Consider the following 22,731-nt stretch of genomic DNA (forward strand, 5'->3'; position numbering starts at 1 on the left):
ACTGCCTCTCAGAAATAACATGAAGACTTCACAAAGCAAGTCTTACAATTAACAGCCTACACGAACACCCGTTTGATCGATCAGCAGTGAAACAAACAAAAAAATCAACAAAAATTACAACAGAAATTCAAATGAACACTTATTTGCAGAAAGAAAAGTGAAATAAGTTCTGCAATATTGGCATGTTGTGCAATTCATCCTCATAAATAATATAGTTAACAGAACGAAATAATGTACAAAACTGATATTCTCGTCAGTGTGTCCATCTGGCGGAGCAGAAATAGGTGCGGGCGTGCGGACGGACGGACAGACGTACTAATTGTCCACTGGGGAAAGTTGTCTTCATATTAAAACATTTCTTCATAAGCTATGGAATTATGGTATTCATACATATGCCTTTAGTTTGGTTATTTTTGATAAAACAATGTATGGCGTATGTCTCAACCATACACAAAGCAACAAGAAATGACATTTGCGCTGATCAATTTCCCATTTCAACGTCGATTACCGACATCTGTAGCTTGTCAGATGTAATTAAATGGATGGAAATAAAATGCCCCATCACAATGCGTAATGACGCACAATGGCTGATCTTGCGCTCTTAGAAGATGTGGCAAATGGAAGAATTCAGAGTGAACACATCTTTAGACAGCAAGAAGACTTGCTGGCAAACGAGGACGAGTGGCTTATGAGCCGGTTCCGACTTCCTCGAGCCGTCCTCTTGGACCTCTGCGGGCTTTTGGGCCCGGCGTTACAGAAGAGCACTCGGAGGAACCACGCGTGTCACCCGGTGCATCAGGCGCTCCGGTGCCCCCCCCCCCCGGTGGCAGAGACACTCTGGCGATGGAGCGCTAGACGTTTTTTTGCCTCGACTTTGATTGATGTCCGACCATTTCTTTTTTATTTCGGCCACGGTCTGAGGTTGTAAGGCTACAGCATTTGGCGTCTGCCACCGTTTGCCGCTCACGTGCCTTTTTGGTATTAGTAATGCCCACACTGTGCCCTCCAAACAACACTTTTCTCCACTTTTCCACCTCGCCAACAATAACTTTTACTTCACATTTAGTTTTTTTCATTTCCTCTCGGTGTGTGTTATGATTTTGCAATCAATGAATATTTATTTGTGGGCGTTTCACGGACTATTTATGGGCAACTATGGGCGTGTCATGAAGCCGCAAAAGCTGCGCTGCATTTAGAATTGGTTGTGATTTATTAAGGGAAAGATGCGTAGGATGTGCGTGCGCATGGTTTTATAAATCCGAATATTTCTGTGCGTACGCACGTCCTATGTTTCATCCGTACGCCACTTCTGACGCAAATCCTACGCAAAGTTTTATAAATGAGGCCCCTGGAGTGGCCTATTAAGTTCAACCCCATAGAAAATCTTTGGAGGGAGTTGAAAGTCTGTGCTGTCCAGTGACAGCCCCAACACATCACTGCTCTAGAGGAGATCTGTATGGAGGAATGGGCCAAAATTCCAGCAACAGTTTGTGAAAACCTTGAGAAGACTTACAGCAAGCGTTTAACTGCTGTCATTGTATGGAGTACTTTTGTTTCTGACTAAATATTTATTTTACACCAAAATTACGATAAAATTAATAAAAAATCAGACAATGTGATTTTCTTGTGATTTTTTTTTCTTTTTTTGTCTCTCATAGAGGAAAATTACAGGCCTCTCTCATCTTTTTAAGTGGGAGAACTTGCACAATAGTGGCTGACTAAATACTTTTTTTCCCCACCATAGAAGCTACTGTGGCAGACCACACGCTTCATGTTCCACTCCATTCTAATGGATCCACTCGTCCATGGCTAGATCCATGTTCGTCTTTGTTTTCCTCATCTGACCTGGCATGGACTTCCCATGGACTTCAAATTAATTTTTAAAGTAATTAAAAAATCTGTTTAAAAATTAGCCACAGAAATTCAAAAATACACCAGGATGGGTTATTTTTTTTCATGTATTTTGTTTGGTTGAACGTTTTACACTTAAAAAAGTGAAGGACTGCTCCTGCGGACGTGATGTAACCTGGATCCAGCTACTTTTGTTTTTTTTTTTAAACCTGATTCAATCCAGAAATCAAGTGTGTACTCACCAACTTTATTACTGGTATGATTATTTCTATGTTTTATTTATATTTGATATACAAATGGTGGCAAACTCTTGCGCTTGATAGCTTTATCCAACCAGAATGAAAGGCCAACCGGGGAACTGAAACCTATAAGCAGAAGAATGAAGCTTAGTCAGGTAAGGGAAGCTCTCCCATTATCAATATGAATTAGCATAATTCTGCTGTTGGATTAAGGGTATACTTGGGTTGAAAATTGTTTCAACAAAGCCCACAGCTTTAAAAGAATAAGCATAAATCCCTGTATAAATTATTTTGCATTTTAAAGTTTACATAAGTTAGCAGCTCAACGTTTTCCTGTTTTACTTAATCTGTCTGACTGTCCTTTAATAACCCTTTAAACCCTTCACCTGTCATGCCCTGTTAATAATTCCAGGCAACTAATACTAAAAGCCTGTGTTCTGCTTATTTTGATTCTCTTTTTTTTCCTTTAAGCTTTGGTCATTAGTAACTTTTTTATACTTTGCTTTATTTCTCCCTCAGCCGAACCCCTTCTCCCTTTTGTGTCATTTGAAACCTAATTTAGGCTGCAGTCGTCATCTCCGTCTCTTGGTGATTACAACAAGCCTCTGTCTCCTGTCTGGCTGCCTCTCTCTGTCCAGTGCACCCCTGTCTCCATACCCTGCAACCCCAGACACTTACCTCAGCTCCCCTGACTGAGCTGATTAGCCCCCCCACTGAGGAGGAGCAGGGGTGTGAGCTTATGGAGGACGTTTATGGGGGTTATCTGACCTCCCTGAGATCCTGTTTTGTGGAGGGCAGAGGGTCTGTGGAATAAGAAGCCCCTTTCATGCAGCTGTGGCACAATAAAGACACATCCAATGTCCGCTTTCATTCCACTCCCTGGCCAGGGCGTAAAAATGTGCAGATTCAGGCAGCTCTGAGCCCCTGTTGAACCAAAGGATGGGTTATTTGTGACTCTTTGCAGCCAAAACATGTTGTGTGAATTGTCATAAAAAAATTCAAATCCTCTTTCATTATTCTGAAAGTGACTGTGTTTTTTTTGAAAACTGGAGACACATGAGGTAATGTGCTGTCTGCACTCTGATACGTAAACACTTTTATTATGCTGCATTCACACCGAACCCGATTCACTCATCAAATTCACGTCTGTCGCCTCTCTTTTGACGCCCATCGAATTTACTGCTTGACGCCTCAGCCGCAGACCAACTGCCAACGTTTTTCTGGACTTCAGTTGTTGCCACATCATGGAAACCATTGATGAGGTTGAGCGAGTAGCTTGGGTTTATAGGTTTATAGGCAAGCACGTTGTCGTGTCTGGGTTCACCAGATCCTTCAGAGTCTCTTCCGGTGCACTTCACTCCTGGTAGGGGTGTGTATTGGCAATAGTCTGGCGATACGATACGTATCCCAATATTGTACTGCAACACTCTTTTTTATTTAATAGTATGAATTAGAAAAAACTGTACCTGAATATAAATACGTCTTTCATTGTAAAATGATAACATACTGTTTATTTAATGATCACAATGTTAAGCACTGCCACTGTATCTCATATAAGTTGCTTTTACCCGAGCAAATTTATAATGCTTTTATTTGGTAACTTAAAATCGAATTTCTTTTGTGAAAAATATTCACAACAAAATATTTTTTAGTATAAGAAAAAAAAAAGTGCCTTAAACAATAAGATTTTAAAAGTATGAATGAGGAAATAAAGTGCTGTTCAATTTCAAGATTGCTTAATATAGCTTCTCCGGTACTTTTAAATAGTTCAGAAGCCTGAAGGGTGCTTCAAAAAATAAAGGAAAACAACAAAAAACACAAATTTTCTCCAGAAACAATAAAGTGTGATGAGGCAACGTGACAGGGTGAAGTAGACTGCTCTAATGTGGCTAAGAGCTTTCAGAGCGTTGTACACATCATTCTGATCCATCAGGTCGCTAAACTAGAATCTATTGCTGTGAGGTTCTGCAGAACTTTGGCCCGTTTTGCCGATAGCATTTTGGCTGGTGCTTCGTGCATTAGCCACTGCGCAGCTGCAGTGGCTCACTAGTTTTTATCTGAGCCCGCTACAAAGCACCACAATCCGCGATTTTATATTATAAATGCGGCAACATGGCACAGAGTTTCGGTTCAGTACCCATCCCAAGTAAAAACTAAGTAGTTCATGTCTCATAACAACAAAAAGCTGCTTCTTGCTGAGATTTTGTAGTTGTTTATGTGGTGTAGAGCTGCTCAAAGAGGCTGAGTGTGCTCTGCTGCCAACTAGAGGTTGGGGGTTTAAATGGAAAACAAGAGTCAGCCGCTGAAGGACGCTCATAAATAAATAAATAAACAAAAATCTTCCTGAAGGCATATTGATTTGATACAAATATTGCCAAATGATCCATCTCGATATATCCTGGGAACCTGGGTAAAAGGCTGTAAAATTTATGCCAAACTCTGTGGCTCCCCTGAGCAGTCCAAGGCTGTTCTTATCAGGAGCCTGCAAGATTTGGAAAAATATTTACCCCCTACAGTCTAAACCACACGTTAAGATGCTGGTCTTACGAGGTGAGGAGATGAACTCTACTATCCATGGCTTCTAAAAAAAACAACACTTTTTCTTCAACAGTCACCTGCAACCAAACAACTTTCAGAGATTTCAATGGTGAGCAAACCGACATTGAAATATTTAGTGATGAATACGGGACACACGACGAAGGAACGCCTCAGAGACAGAAGAAAACGGCTGCAAAAAAGGAATGATTCAAAGATATTACTGACTGCAGACATTCAAACCTTTACATCAATTCTTGCGTTAATCTTTCAAAAGGTTTGTGCATAAGCCTTAATGACTTGAAAACAAACACAAATCAAGTCTGATTTGATAATCAAGAAAATCTCCATTAACTTTGCGGATAAGATGCTCAAAGGTCAGAGAAAATACAGGATGTTCATGTAATGATGCTGACTTCTGATTCCAAGAAATTGTTTGAAAAAAACAACAATACACTTCAAAGAAGATAATTTATGTTTATTATAAACAAATCCTGTATAGAGAAATACAGAGAAATGTGCCAATACTACCTGGCAACAGGAAATATGCAAAATAAGCTAAATTCAAATTTTCTAAATTCATATTATGTCTTACAACTAAAAAGTGCTTTTTGTTTTAAAAACAGTAAAATGTCTCCTTTTAAACATTTTTACATATACCTATGTATTTTCAAGAAGAAAATACATATACATATATGTATACATATCCTACGAGCCACCTCATCTTCAAAGGTGAGAAAAACAATAATAAGTTGGAATGATATAATAACTGAAATAAAAAAGCCGCACTAGAACAGGCTCTGTGTGATGTAACTGTGTGCCGTAATTCACAAGTCAATCTAAAGATGCACTGCTTGACTAAGTCCCACAAGCAAGCAGCAAACAGGTCCTCGCATATTCCATGAAGGGATTTCATCAACCTTTTAAAGAGGCAGGTTTGAAAAAAATGGAAATAAAGTGGATGGAAGTTGGCTTGTTGTGAAGGCTCTCCACAAGATGAATGTTTTCGCTTCAAAAGCATCTGCTTCATTTTCATCAGCCATTGAATCTCATCAATCAAGCAGCTCAAGCATGTTATTGGCTCATCCAGAGGGAAATTCCCACCTTTCAAAAGAAATGGCAATGTGCTTTCAGGTGAATTAGGAAATTACCCATAACTATGTTGTTAAGCCAACTTTTTGAAAGCAAAAATTAATTTTTTTAAAGCTTCTTTGTAGGCTAATACAAATGTACCTGGCAGAAAGTCAAACTGTTTTTATTCAGCTGAAATGTTGTTGTATTTGTCTTCTATCTACAAGTGGATAAACCTCTAGTATGTAATTCCAAAACCACCTTTTGTTCAACTCATAAAAACAATCTCATGACAGGACTTTAAGAGACCTTAGCAGTTGCTGCGTTGTTTTTTTTTCTCTCTCTCAACAAGTATCATTGTTTTTCTGTTTGGCAGTAAAGCTGAAGTGCAAAACAATATTTCTTGTCACAGTGGGAATTTTGGTCAATCCATCACCACTGTCTGTGGCCAAACATAACCCTCGCATGAGTTGCCACAGACACGTCTGCTGAAAATTTGCCATGAAATTGTGTCACCAATGGGGCCATCAGACCTCCTCCTGCCTTCGAAACCTTCTTTTCTGATGTCCTCGGGGTGCCCATGTCAGTGGGCAGTGTTACCCATCAGACTGCCTCTAGCCTGTTTTGGGGCTCAATTGTCATGCCTTTATAAACAGATATGCCTATCATGCTTTTGAGCATTTGAAAAAATACGTAAGTCAGACATTCAGTCTCCTTATCTTAGTTGGCAGACATAACCAAGAATCCTGAGAATCTAAACCAAACTCTTTAATACGGTGGCCCTGAAGTGCAAACCATTCAACAAATCACTCGATACAAAAGCATTTTTAAGATCACAACAACAATTTAAAAAGCAGTATTACATTTCAGAAACCAAAACTCAAAACAAAAATGAAAAAAAAAAATACATTTCAGAAAAGGAAATTTCCAGAAAAAAAGAAATATTAAAAAATGAAAACATTTCAGGAAAAAAAATGAAATATTGAAAAATGAAAAACATTTCAGAAGACAGAATTAACTTCCAGAAAACAAAACGAAATCTTCAAAAATGAAAAACATTTCTAAACCGGAAGAGGAAGGTACTATGGGCCAACGCTGATTGGATGATGATGTTTGTCAATCATTTGAACTGAAAAGTATTTTAAATGAAGCGATGCCGGATTTTATTGTCCAAACAACAATGTTGTCAGGTTGGGAGGGGCTGGGGAGCATGAAGGAACCAAAATGCAGAGACGGAGGCACACGGTTCCAAGGGAAGGGGTTTATTCTAAATAACAAAAAGCGCTGCAAAGCAGGAACACAAAACTGTGTCAGGCATGGAGTCATGGTCAGGCATGGAGTCATGGTCAGGCATGGAGTCATGGTCAGGCATGGAGTCGACTGAGGTGTCAGGCATGGAGTCATGGTCAGGCATGGAGTCATGGTCAGGCATGGAGTCGACTGAGAAGTCAGGCATGGAGTCAGCCGGCGGGTCAGGCATGGAGTCAGCCGGTGGGTCAGGCATGGAGTCGACTGAGGTGTCAGGCATGGAGTCATGGTCAGGCATGGAGTCATGGTCAGGCATGGAGTCGACTGAGAAGTCAGGCATGGAGTCAGCCGGCGGGTCAGGCATGGAGTCAGCCGGTGGGTCAGGCATGGAGTCGACTGAGGTATCAGTCATGGAGTCAGCTGGTGGGTCAGGCATGGAGTCATGGTCAGGCATGGAGTCGACTGAGGTGTCAGGCATGGAGTCATGGTCAGGCATGGAGTCATGGTCAGGCATGGAGTCATGGTCAGGCATGGAGTCGACTGAGTAGTCAGGCATGGAGTCGACTGAGAAGTCAGGCATGGAGTCAGCCGGCGGGTCAGGCATGGAGTCAGCAGGCGGGTCAGGCATGGAGTCAGCCGGCGGGTCAGGCATGGAGTCAGCCGGCGGGTCAGGCGTGGAGTCAGCAGGCGGGTCAGGCATGGAGTCAGCCGGCGGGTCAGGCATGGAGTCAGCCGGCGGGTAAGGCATGGAGTCAGGGACTGGCATGGCAAAGTCGTCGGGCTCCGGCGGCTCGGGCCAGTCGTCGAGCTCCGGCGGCTCGGGCCAGTCTTTTCTTCACTACTTCACCTGCAGAAATATCACATGTTAATTTAATTAAGTATTTTATAAACTTTTAATGTTCATTTTTAAGTGTCAGTTCATGAATATGCATGGTTCAAAAATATACAATGCACTTAGTTTAATATTATTTCCCATAATAACTTGTTTACTGATTTCAATCTTAAAGTATATTTTAGCAACACTGATGCCATATAATTACTGTATAAATCACAGAATCAGGCTGGCTTGGAGCTTTCTCTCTCATGTTGTCACCGAAAACAGGAACGGGTATAATGTGAAGACAGTTCGTCCCCATAAACAATTATCTTTTCAAAGCAGCACTTTTATTTGACATCCTCAAATTAACATCCTTAGAGACATGTGACTGACAAAAGAAAAGATCACAGAAGTGATTCTACCTGGAAAATGACGATAAATGACAGGATGAGCCTCGCAGCCGTAGACATTAGCGCGCAGGGTTCATAGTAAAAGTGTTCTGAAATGTTTTCATTTTTTAATATTTCATTTTGTTTTCTGGAAATTAATTTTGTTTTCTGAAATGTTTTCATTTTTTTCTGGAAATTAATTTCCTTTTCTGAAATTCTTTTTTTTTTTTTCAATTTTGTTTTTAAGTTTTGGTTTCTGAAAATTTGTTTTGTTTTTTAAAATGTAATACTGCTTTTTAAATTGTTGTTGTGATCTTAAAAATGTTTTTGTATCGAGTGATTTGTTGAATGGTTTGCACTTCAGGGCCAGCGTACTTTTATGACTGCCTAACTTTAAACTTACACATTGTAACCCCCCCCCCCCAAAAAAAAAGAAAAAAATGATAGGTCTTTAGTTTATTATGATCATTTGTAGCTCAGGTGAATGCTCAATTCTGATTGGCTGCAGGGTGTGGATTAAGTAAGGGTTAATGGCCGATGAAGTGTGCGTTATTACTTTTTAATGCAGGCTGTGGAATCCTGAACCGTCCGACGCAAAAGCAATACATTTTAACCAGTTTTTAGTCCTTAATTCTTGTTTTTCTTTTTATTTGGATTGCTTTTTTCAAAAAAAGCGGACTATTTGTTATGTGACGCGGCGCGTAACATCACGCATCATGTAACAAATAGTCTGCTTCGTACCGTACCACCGCTGCAGTCAAGATTACATATATACATACATACATATACATACAAATATACATATGCTGATCTTTCCGATGGGTTGAATAAAGGATCAGTTCAGAGAGAAAGTTCATCTCTTACCGCTTGTTTTTGTCCAAATGATGAAGCAAAAGGATGTTTAAAAGAAGCCGGCGCAGTGATATGAAACATTTAAGCTAGGTGACCGGAACTTCTTTTTTCACCGCGCGGTTATCAGGTTTCAATGCACACCCAGCAGCCAATCAGAATTGAGTATTCACCCTGACCATGGTATAAAAAGTGATAATCCACAGTGATAATGCACATCTAAAAAATAACTTTTTGAAAAATTACATAAATAGCCCAAATGTTTGATATCATTGCGCTGTCCTAAATGTCAGATGGTAACGTAACAACTGAACTGTAATAAACCCATGCTATGTTTAACTTATCATTATGTTTAGCACTTTCCTTCGCCACTGCAGTGCAAGTTTGGTGCAGGCTCTGTAACCGTTACCATGACAACACGTTGCACCTTGAACTACATAGTCTGCTTTTTGGCAAAAATCTATTTAAACCTTAAAAAATAATACAATTGAATTACTAAAATTGATTGAATACTTATTTCTTTTGTAAGTGACAATGGTATAAGCAGGATAATGCCTTTCAAAGTGTGCATAATTAGAAATGAACAGACTTCATAAAGCATAAAAACTTGATTGGATAGAATCTAGACCAATCAGCATGAACCCCTCTTGTCTGTTATTGGCTGTTCCGTGGAACATATGTCACACTAAACTGAAGCCTAAGGCAAAATCAAGGATAGAGTGAAAGCAAGATGTGAGACAACGCATCTGAAAACCTTTGTGCTGCAAAAGCAAAAATGTATTTTAAAAGCAAAGACAGATTTTGAAAGCAAACATTTCAAATTTTCTTTGCAACATTTTGTTTGCATTATAAGAAATTTTGATCTCAAAACTGTGAATTTTGTTCACAATGTGGTGGCACAAAAATCCCTCATATCAATGCATATAAAGGGATATTTATATGCATTGATATGCCTTTCATCAAAAAATATACTGACTCGTGTTCTAGCAAAGGTCCTATAAACTAAATTTGGTGGATATTGCTCACTGTTCTTAGACGGGTTTTTATCTGCCTTAAGATCTCCAGGCAAGAGCTACTAAATGAGTACAGGACGAGTTCTCAACTTGTGAAAAGAAAAACAAACCAAACTACTTCTAGGCATTTTTATTGGTCGCCTCAGTAGACTGACTTCATGTCCATCAGTGTCTGCGCCAGAGAAAAAAAGAGATTGAAATGAAACAATCCTCCCCTCATGTCAGATCAGATTGGAACATTCTTGTCATTTCACACCACCTAGTCCATATTATTCTTGACGCTCAGGAAAGGCAATCTAGTGTTGCTGCAGGCGTTGTGGAGGGTATGATGGAGCTCAGCCTAAACCAATTCAATGACAGAATTCCCCACTGCCTCCATGTGTGAATGTTATGAGAAAACCTGCCATTACACTTAACAGGGTTAGGCATTTTGTTATTTCTGCCTAAATAGTCTGTGTTTTAGATGGAGCATAAGAGATCTCTCGGGCACACACCTCACTGCTCAGGTGTCACTGCTCTTTGGGCTCCTTGGTCTCTGGTCCATTCCGTCTGGCGCGCATAAAGGCATGTGCGGTTTTGTAACAGCACCAGACACCCCGGCCAACCTAAACAATGGGGAGTACTTAAATCCAAATACACTGTCTGAACAGATCATGCTAAACCTCATTTCTCCTTCGCATTAGATCTATATGGTGTATTTTCCAATATCTGTGGACTACTGTTACATACCTTTAAACTTCAAGCAATTCATTTATTGATTTTGTATGAGCAATTTTTTTTTCTGAAAAACTACAAAAGACAGAATGAATTATGATTTCTAATCTAACAAGAATGGTTTATAACAAAACAAGCAAATATAAAAATGCAAGTTTAACCACATCGCATGTATGATACAGTTTCAAAAGACTTTGTAGTTTGAAGGTAAACTACATCCAAATACAGTTTTCCCCTGCCTATTCGCGTTTCAGCATCTGCGGTTTCACGTCCTCGCGGATTGATCTTCTGCGTGACTCCTGTGGTTCATCACAAAAACTCAGCTCAAGATGCTTATATGGACTATGGCGTCTGAATGTGGTGCTGCAGGAAAGGAGAAGAGCGGAGATGAAGAGCATGCTTCCTGTTGGCTTCCATGTTGGCTTCTAAGGAACATTAACCGAAGTTTGTGCCCCTGCACGGAGAAATGGCATCAGCTGACTCAGAAGCGGCCAGAAAAAGTCCTGATATGCTCAGGAAGATAATCTCGGAGAATAGTTATCATCCGGAGCAGGTGTATATTATGGATTAAACCGGCCTCTTTGTGAAGATTTTGCACTTAACTGGTGAAGACTGAAGCACAAACTCCTGAATTTAAGGCCCAGAGTGACAGAGTAATACCCCTTAAATGCGTTACACAGTATGCTATGATACAGTCTATTGCTCTGAATAATAATAATAATGAAAATCTCTTTATGTTGAGCAATATTCCAGGGTTCTTTAATAATTGTTTTACAAAGCATCTAAAATGTTTTAGAAGGTATTCGTTTAGTAAGTATCGGTGATGGACATTCTTCAGACATGGGGTTTGGGGGGTGTTTCTCTGTATTCGTTGATTCTTTGTATTCGCGGGTGTCTCTGGTCCCTTACCCCTGCAAATATGGGGAGGACACTGTAAATAATAATATTTTTTACATTTACATTTGGCACATGTGGGACATCTCATTAGCATAGAATTATAGGGTCATAGCATCAGTGTGTAACAACGCTGCTGCCTCCAGATCAACACTTTTTTTATTAAATTATCTGTTGCTGCTGAAAGTCCAGCATGTTTATCCTCCAATATCTGGATCCTATTTATAACTGCCACATGTGCTGCTAAATGAAACACAACAAGAAGTGTACAGAAGAATTGGGGGATCGGGGGCGCTTTACATGTCACGCGCGATTGTAAATATTGCTCAATAAGGTTTTATTTTATTTTTTCTTGGCCTCGAGGAAGTAACTCCTCTTTGCTTGCTGCCGTTTTCATGTCTGCTAGTTGAGACGGGCTGGCTGACCTTAATGTAAACATTACTGAGCGATGATATACAATAAAAACCACAGAAACGCTTAAAGATTCGATAAAGTGCTGCCTGGTTCACAGTTTTAGTTGTGAACCAGCAGATTCCAAACATGGTCTCAACTAGCTGAAGGGGGTGCAGGGGGTGCCCCCCCCCCCCTTTATTCTTCATCTTGTTTTACTTCTTTTTTAAATCAACGATTGACAGCAGCGTGATGGTGCATAAGGCGGTTTACTTACATAATCATAGTTAAAAAATACAACTTTAGACCAGAAAAGTCACACAGAGAAGTTTTAAATGGTACTATTTTAAGATCAAAATATCACAAATTTTTTAATGCTTTTAAAAGCCGTATTTTCAAATTTTGAAATGTAAGGCTTTTAAGACTTTTTAAGACCTTGCAGGAACCCTGGTGCATCTATAATTTATAGATTCTTGAGAAATTGTTACAGACTCAGAAGGTGTCTTTAATTATTTTATTTTGAAACTTAAGGAATAATAACTACTTTTTTACAATCTAACCTGGTTTCACCATCAGGGTTTTGCATTATTGGGCTTTGAGAACAACACTGGAACTTAAATGATCAAGTTCAAGACCAGGTTTAATAATAAAAACAAACAAAAACAAAATAATTTTTTTTAATTAGTCTCCAGATCATTTTTGGCACAAAAAACAAACAAACACACAATCAACCATTCAAGAAATGTTCTTATCTAAAAGTAACTGCCAATAGAAAATTATAGAAACTGTGGTAGTACCACATTCAAATCTGCTGGTTGTACGATACTCTTCTCTCATTGTACAATAAATTTCAATGCAGGGTTGACTTGATTAGGCAAAGAATTCCATCCATCCATCCATCCATCCATCCATCCATCCATCCATCCATCCATCCATCCATCCATCCATCCATCCATCCATCCATCCATCCATCCATCCATCTTCAGAATCTACTGAATCCCATTTGGGGTCACAAGGTTGCTGACCCTATCCCACCAACTGTTGAGTGAAGGTGGGGTACACCCCGAACAAGCCATCAAACAAAGCGTGCCAAAGAAAGATAATTACTTAACTTGGTTTGGTTAACCTTCACACTGTACTCTCAAGAGTGGGACAAACCATCTGGAATGATCATAAGCGCTGCTTATTTAGGCCTATATTAATAATAAAACAAAATTTAGAGCTATGAACTCATTTCTCTGGTTATCATCATTTTTTCTATTTTCATTCTATTTCAATATGTTTCCACAAACCAAAAACAGACATCTCATGTTTTATGAATGGTGTTCCAACAATCACCTTTGGTGATCTGCTGAGTCGACATGCAAAAACACAATTTGCCCTGGAGTCTATGAATTGGTTTTGATCACTAATTAACTTTTTTATGCCGAATTATAAATGGTATCTTGAGGGGCCCAATCAGTTCCAACTCGCATGTGAACGTTTACTACACTGAAAGATGCAATATTTAACACTGCATCTAAATGTCAGTGTTGTTAGGAAACTTTTCAAACAAGATAAGGTCATAGCCGCAAGCAACAAGACCACCAACTTAAGCAATAAAAGGAATAAAATAATTATGCTGATTGTGCAGTGATGGTAAAATGTCCAAATCAGTTATTTTACTGCTCCTTTATCTTGTTTTTCTAGTTTTTAAAGCTGTGTTCACTTTCACCTTTACGGGGTGTTGACCTATACGGGTGCTACAGGTGTTTGGGCTGTCCGCGCCCATGGAGGATCGTAGAGAACATCTTGAAGATCGTCCAGCCATAATGGACATAATGTAAATGAAATGTACAATTGGGTGGTCTACGATCTTGACATTTCGTGGGAGACCTGTGTGTCCCCCTACAGATTTTCCCATTTTTTGCCTGCAGGCAGCTCGTATCCACCCGTGAGGGCAGTTGTGACTAAGGCATAAGCTTTAGGAATGAAATAATGCATATCAACTACATCAAACCTTCTAAGCTCTAAAGGATTTTCTGCCTCAAAAGAGAAAACAATTTCTAACAGAGCACCTCTGTGAGATTCTTGGTCATTTCTTTCATCATGACATGAGACAGCAGCAATTGTGGGATTCAAAGCCATGTCACAGTTTGCCTTAGGTAATAGCTGTGAAATAAAAAGTGCTTCACCATTTCAAAATTAGTTTTTCATATTTATTGGACAAATTAAGATGTTGAAAAGCTTCTGAAGCCAATTATAGAAAGTTTAGAAATGTATACATGGAAATATCAGTGAGTGAGAAACACTGCCTGTTTCCTCCATTATTAATATCTGGCTGCCAAGTGGAGATAGTGATGGAGTGCTGGAAAGCAAAAGGCCCAGGAGTTGTGACTGAGGGCTTTGTTGGGGTTGGCATGCTGCTGCCTTTCCTTGCAGAGTTGCCCACCTGGCTGGCTTTGGCTTCCGCTCTGGGTGAACAGGAGATAAGCCCTCAGAGGCAACTTTTATCCTCTCCCGAGCCCTCAGGGCCTGGGAGCTCTGAGGCTCCCTGGAAAGGAGGCAGAAGGTTTTATCAGCTTGATAAGCCCACACAGGATCCTGTGGCCTCAGGACCTGATTGGACAGGAAGAGAGAAGGTCAGCTCGACTGGGGAGTCTGGGTCTGATCAGAGTGTGGATGATGAAAGCAGCTCTCACTAACAAAAAAAATAGAAAAAAAAAAGAAAGAAGAAACTCAGAGGGACAGCCATGTAAAAATAAAACAAAATAAATGTGGATTACTTTTGATTTGGATAAAAGAGCAACAAAAGGGGTTTGACTCAGAAAAAAACAACAACTTGGTCCCCATTCATGACAATGAAAAAGCATTCTTACATAGAAAGCAACTATGAAGCTACATTTACACCGCCCTGGGCAACCCACAGTTAAGCAGCTACTTCCAATGAAAAGTTTATGTAAACAGCAACATAAACGCATAGCTACGCAAGTTTCTACGTCCGTTTTTGGGTTCCACATTCAAAATGTGCAGCCATTGAATGCAGGTTACCAGTTAGACCAGATTCAATTTTGACAAATCGTGGACTCGGATTTGGTAGTGTCTTAAGGATGGTGTCCCTTTAAATTCACAGTGTCTACTGTTTGAAAATCATAGAGGAGAAATTACTAATTGCAGTTCTTGCCCGCCAGAAATTAAATGAAGCCAAATCTTTTACATATCAGAATAGAGCTGTGAAAGAAAATGCCTGGAGCAAGATTCCAGACATTTGCACTGATTAGACATTTTGCACCATCCTCTTCCAACTATATGTGGCATTAGCTAGTAAACATTGGAAAAAGAATAAGCCCTTCCCTGCTTGCCCAGTGTGAACACCATTGGCCATACGTGTGTTCAAGAATGTGCATCTAGCCCGGTGTGTACCTAGCTAGATACATTTCTCTATGAAGATTTTTTACCTTTTAAATTTTATTTCATTTTAAATGAGACTGTTTTCCAGTATGCAAACTTCCCTCATGCCAGCGCATATCTTAAGATTCTTTCTCACATCAGACTTGACCCAAAAACTAGATTAATACTGACAAGCTGATCTACAGTAGCGAAATTCCAGAGTTCCCTTGTCAGGTGGGATTTTCTTCTCATAAACTGTAGAAGAATGATGCAGATTTTTTGTAGGGTGATTAAGATCTAGAGATATGCTGGTTGCAGCCAAAGCCCGCGTTATGATCTTGGGGGTTTCTGTTGCTGGATCGAGCCAAACCAGCAGATATTTGGGGGATTTTCCTGTAGTGATATGTAGGGATTTTTGTCCACAGTTGTCTGTCATACAAGGTATTTCCTCTGGGCATGTGTGCGCTATTAAAAGAGGTGAAAATGAGAAATTAGATATTATATTTATTTATTGGGAAAATGATATGGTAAGTGCTGACACAATCATGGCCCATGTGTTTCTTAACAATAAATCTTCATATTAGCTATAGCTATGGGGTTACAATCACCTTCACCAAGTATTTATCTGCTGTTCTGACATGAGCAGCCAAACGTCTCTGTTCTGCTGCCAGATGAGCAATAGCAAAGGGAAAGATGAGAATCGCAATAAGACAAATTTTGGTTGACGGACTGTCAAAATAATTGTGACAAAATGATGACGGTTATCTAAAGTTTCTGTCTGTAATTGATCCTGAATGTGTGAAAACTGAAAAAAAAATTGTGTCAGAAACATTAAAAAAAATGTCTGATGTTTGAATTATTGCTCTTGTTTTTGCCAACAGAATTTCAATTTTAATTGTAAAACTGCTGAAATTTTCTAATGTCAAAGTGGATCCCTGTTTCCACTTAGCATTGAGAAACCCTGCAGATTTCTATTGAAGCACATTAGAATTATTCTATTCATATGCCTAGAGAGTAAATTGCATAGAGGGGAGACAGTATGCCTCCAGGGAAAATAAAAAATAAAAAAAAGAAATCTGCAGCATTTCTCAAACAGAAGCGGATGCAAATGGAAAACTGTAAGATCTATAATTTTAGTCAGCAGCATTTCATATTGAAAAAAACAAAAATGGAAATTTGTCCAGACCATTGACTGCACAGAAGGTACCTGCTGGTTTCAAGAGGCCAAAATCCCATAGATTTCTATTGAGAAATAGACAGCTTTTGCTCAGTCATTCTGTTCGTCAGAATAATCATTCTGGCTCTACTACCTTTTTTATTTATTTTAACATTCTTTCTGATCATAATTGTCTTTCATGCTAACTTTGTTGAAGTTAAGGTTATTCAATTTGTAAACTGACCAATCAGATGCTTTACCAAAAGTATGAGGTCTCACATCAAACGTTCAAAACATTTGATTGACAGATCTCCATAGCCAGCTTTCAGTGGTAGGGGTGTGGGCTTTCAACAAGCTCACTCCTGATTGGTGAAAGTGGTTGCCATAGAAATTTTGGCAACCACTTTCACCTTTCACCCTTTCTACGCTGACATTGTCTGGCTCCAACATGGCGACGTCCGAATGGCAAAAAATTGCGGACTAAATTGATTTCATTTTGTTGGAACCGGAAGCAAGCCATTTTCAGTGGGTGACATCACACTTGCTTGGTCTGTTTCTCATATACAGTCAAAGGTTCAGACAACGGCTTCCAACACGCTTCCAACACGCTTCCAACACAGCATCATCAATGTGGCTAAAAGCTTTCAAAACTGAACGCATTCTAAATTATCAAACTTTTTATTTTTTAAATTAGAAATTTGTTCGTAGTTTGAATTAAAAAAATTCAATCTGAAATTGGATTTTATTTCATCAGTAAATAATTTTATAAGTTTATAGATAGTGATTCAACTGTTTTGTTATCATTACACAGCCAGGTTAAAACTCTCATGTAGCTTTTTGTTTTGTTTTGTTTTGTTATAACTTTACAATACCTTTTACCTACGGTAATTGTTATCTACAGTATTTGATACAAAAGGAAATCAGTAAGGAAAAATAGTGCCATTGACAAAAATTGTTAAAATATGTATAGAAAAATGTTGGGTGGTGAGAGAAACCATGGAATTGAAGGTGTTTTCCCCTTTTTTTGTAGGAAATATCCTCCAAACTCATTAATTACAGAACAGCCCTTTAGCAAAGTTTCCAGTCTCAGAATTCCACCGTGGATTTTCCTTTCATCCTTAAAAGTCAAAACCGGTAATGATTTCCCTTGGCCGCTCACTTATTTTTCTCCACCCTGCTCTCCACATTTCCACCTCTGTATATTGCATGAATAGCTGGAAAGAAAAAAGTGCTGCTATGTAAAATAAATTCTTCATAGCACTCAGAATTCCTGTGAGTTATCATTCGTTGATTGATTTTGTACAACAAGCTGAAATCTCTTCCATCTTTTCAGTGGAAAGGGTTTGGTTTTCCACTAGAATGTGGTTTCCACTTTCGAAAAATCCAGAAGCTACACTGGTGTTGGTGATTAACTGTTCTCTCCAGGTCCTGATGTTAAGGGAAAGCTGCCTAAATATGTGAAGGCAGAACTGTGTCTTTAAAGAGCAGCTTTGATTATTGTTTATAGAAACATATTTATTTCCAGGCTCATTGTCCTCCCCCTCATGAAATTTCAGACTACCGTATGTTGGATCTGTAAATCTTCTCTTTATTTTGGTTTGTCTGACAGGAACGTTTGCAAACTGAGAACCAGGCTGAAAACTGTTAGGACTTTGACAGGTGGAGGGGGTTCAGCTACCTTCTCCTTTTACTTTTGTGAAGAAGGAAAAACCACAGACTGTTTCTCATCTTGCATAAGTTGTCATTAAAATGATATAATGCTTTTTTCCCCCAAAAATGTTTCAATTCAAGAAAGATTTCGGTGAGATTAATATCAGTGGTTAGCAGCTGATTATTTTTCAGTTTGAAAACCAGAGATAATAAAAGTTGACGCCATATGTTTATACTTTCAAACTTCACATTTTTTCTGTTTACATATTTCTGTAGTTATTGCATCATTTTTTTCTCTGTTTTCTTCGCATTAAGTTTAAAGTCCATTGTCATAAATGCAATGTTTACATTCGATTTCAAATTTTACACACGTATTTGGGACACTAGTATAAACGCAATTCAACAGTTTGATCAAAAATAAAAAGCCAATTATAGGTTTGTCTGGGTATTAACGCAACATACATTATCTCACATGTGCAATATGTAAGCTTAAAAAATGTTGAGAGAAGCGACTGACTGTTTATGAGAAATAGACTGAGTGTGATGTCACCCCAACCATAGGAACAGGTTTACTTCCAGCTCCAACCAAAGGAATCAATTTAGTCGCCATTATTTTGCGACACGGAAGTTGCCATGTTGGAACCAGAAATTATCAGTAAGCAGTGATTGTTGAGTGAGTCAACATTTCTATGGCAACCACTCTCGCCAATCAGGAGTGAGTTTGTCGGAAGTCCACACCCCTACCACTTGAAATTGAGCTCTGGATAATCTGTCAATCAAACGTTTCAAATGTTCAACGTTAGACCATACACTTTAATCGATGCATCTGATTGGTTAGTTTATAACTTGATTATACCATGGTCCGGCTGAATTCTCAATTCTGATTGGCAGCTGGGTGTGAATTAAAAAGTGATAACTTAAAGTAATAATGCACACCAAAAAAAGAGGTTCCGGTCACATAGCCTAAATGTTCTATATCACTGCGCTGGCTTATTTAAAACAAACTTTTGCTTTATCATCTGGACAAAAACAAGCGGTAAGAGGTGAACTTTCTCTCTGAACTGATGCTTTATTTACACATTTCAGCTGCAGTGAAGATCGGTGCCGGCTCAGTGCGTTGTCATGTTACTGTCACAACGTGCCGCTCCACGTAACAAATAGTCTTCTTTTTGTAAAAAAAAAGGCCATCTAAACCGAAAAAATAACAAAAATAAAGTTCTAAAAATTGATTGAATATTTATTTATTTTTGTAAGTGACAATATAAGCAGGATTTTGGCCTTCAAAAAGTGCATTATCAGCATTGGATGGTTCAGGCTTCCACGGCGTGAGTTAATTTCTGAAAATGCACTTTGTCGGCCATTATCCCTTACATAACTTGCACTACAGAAAGAAAATGAAAAAAAAAATAGGATTACACACAATGCTATTCATGACAGCAGTGGTTAGGGCTTTTGCCTCACGGAAAGGAGGCCCCGGTTCAAATCCCAGCTAGGACCTTTCTTTGTGGAGTTTGCACGTTCTTTCTGTGAATGTGTGGGTTTTCTCTGGGCACTCCATGTTCTTTCCACAGTCCAAAAACAGGCTTTGTGCACTCTAAATTGTCCCTCATTGTGTCTGTGAGTGTGTATGGGTGTGTGATTGTGTATGCCAAATAATAGACAGGTTAGGCTCTGGCAGCCCCAAAAGGGATGGGTGGATGGAAATCTATTGGTTTTTGGCTACTTGGAGCTATCAGGTACTTTCTATTTAGAACACCAGGGGGGAGGGGTCACTCAGTCCAGTTCTTTTTTATAGTCAATGGGAGAAACTCAGTTTAAAATCCTCATCTCTTTTTTTTAGGTGCTTATATAAAACGGTGTAAATTGAAATTCAGAGTTAACATAGTTTGATGTGGCATTAAAACGTTTTTTGTGTCATGATTATTTTTAGAAGATAATGATTTATATATAAATAAATTTAAACATCTCTACGTAATTACAATATCTGGTAAATTCAGTTATATGTGACAAATGATTCAGATAGCTCAGATTATATAATTCCCACTGCAAAATGTATAATTTTTTTCAACTGTGATGTTACTGAGAGCCACCAGAGGATTTTTTTCTGATGTCTGTCTTAGTCATCAGGGGTTGAGTATAAAAGCTGTTTTTTATCTGAAGAACACAACAAAGGAAGCTCTGTATGAAGGGAAGTCAGATGATGGATAGAGTGATATTTTTTGTAAACAGATAAACACTTTGGCAATAGACTCGGAACGGAGCTTTTTCTGTATTGCACTTCCAGCCTTTGCTCATCTGCATAATTATAGTTTAATATGATTTTTATTCCTGCTGTTTTCTACCTGCTGGTGTTCTTGAGGTCATTGTCCCATCAAATGTCCTAGTTCTGGCTGAGATTGAGCCATTGGACAGATGGCCTCACATTTGACTCTGAGTTGTTTTGGCACACCATGGAGCTCATGGTCGTCCAGATGACTGCAAGGTGCCCAGGTGCTCTGGCTTCATAGCAAACCCCAATCATGACCCCTTTACCTGCTGAGCTTGCTAGCTGAGATGACGGTTTTCTCCTGATGTGTGTTTAGTGTGTTTAGTTTCACCTAACGTGGCTTTAAGCAGTAAGGTCAGAACCTCAGCTTTGTTTTTTAGAGTTTTAGCATGGCTTGAACCCCTTAAAAAAACAAAAAAAAAATACTTGTACTTATTAATTCCTCTTTTTAAATAGTAGTTTTTTTTGTTTGTTTTTTTACAGTTTTAAAAGGTTTGGCTTCACTGATTCACTCAAACTTTTTCGTTTGTAAAATAAGTAGATAAATTCAATTAAGGAAAATTGCTCATAACACATTTTTGCTGTAAACAACTTAGCAGTTTTTTTCTTAAACAAACAATCATTAGGAAATTGATTTTTGTTGTTGTGGTAAAGCTTCTTTCTGCTTGTGTGATCCAACACAGGAGGCCAGAGAAGGATGTTTCTCATCTGCTCTCAGAGATCATTAGGCTCCTGTTGAGCTGAGCCAGGGGAAAGAGAAGTCATTATGCTCCCAAGGACCATCACTCGCCTTTACTTCAGATCCAGCTAACACGTAATCATCATCATCTATCTGGCCACAAGAGTCGGTATCCATACATTAATGTCAGTTTTAGATTTTCGTTTAGGCTTTGGTAGGATTTAGAAAAACGGAAATAGAAAAGAGATACAAACTTTTAATAACAAAATTAGCTCCAGAAGATAATAATTTATGTTTCTTTGTGTATTATATACATTTAATTGAAGCATTTATTTACAAATATAGTCACAAAAAATACATTTTAACACAAACAAGAAAACCTCTTAAAATTTTCACTCTGATCATCTTTTGATCTTTTAAAACGTTCCCATTGGTTTTTTAAATATGATTGTCGTTTTTAGCCTAAATAAAAAAATCATTTTCTAGGACACACTTGCTGCAGAGCGGATTTCCCCCCTCTGATTTATGGACGAGAATGTTGAAAAAGAGCAAGCCTGCCCCACTTCCCATCACCCATCTCTTTACACTCTCTCCCGCTAGTCTACAGCCCCTCACAACCTAACGTCACAAGTGCAACAAAAATGGCGAGCAATATTGGAGCTATCCAGCCGTACGGTTTCGGGCCAGATTCCAGCTCAGATGAGAAAAACAAAAACTTACATGGATCTTGTAAACTTCAGGTGGATGCATTAGAATAGATTAGAGCATGGAGCTTGTGGCCCTCCCATTATATTTTCTACGTCACACCTTCAATAATTTTACACAGGGCTCCAGACTAACTTTTTTCACTAGGAGCACTGTGGCCCCTAAATGAAAATTTTAGGGGCACAACCTGAAAATTTAGGGGCGCATACCGTAAATCAACATGCAAACCAGATCTTCTAATTTCCACTGTATTATAAATACACTAAATAAAATAAATAAAGTAAATAAATACTTTAATTATAGATGCAAAAATTACAATCTGCTTTTTCAAATTCAGTGTCAGATTTTATTCTGCACTTTTGAAGATGCAACAAGAAGGTAAACTGACAGCAGCATCGCTGTCATGACAAAAAAAAATAGTAAACAAAATACCATAAATTTAGAATAAAAAAAGTTTTTAGTAACAAGTGATTACCGTAATAACCTTTCGGTCATTTCACAGTTAAGAACAATACTTAAATGTATGTAAACATTAGGGGATGGAAATTCATGTTGGCGACACCAAATAGGTGCAGCCAAGATGCACAATAATTTGAGATCACCCAGATGGACGTAACGCTGCACAGATCACCTGGTGTGAGACATATTTTTGTTTTTGCTCTAACATCACCTGTCAATCAAAACCAAAATATCAACAGAAAGGGGCGGAAGCAAGACCCCAACCTGACCAAACACAGCTGGAAATTTAGTACTGAACTGACTGAAAGCTGCCCTACAGACTACAAAACAATGCATTATGGGACATGCGTCCTGATGGGTTTTTGTAGTTCACTGATCAATTAAAATAATTTAAAATACCAACTGATTAAAAAAAGGCTACATACATCACAAAACAT

This window comes from Oryzias latipes, chromosome 19, assembly GCF_053564925.1.
Source record: "Oryzias latipes strain Hd-rR chromosome 19, Olatipes_Hd-rR_3.1".
Taxonomy (NCBI): domain Eukaryota; kingdom Metazoa; phylum Chordata; class Actinopteri; order Beloniformes; family Adrianichthyidae; genus Oryzias; species Oryzias latipes.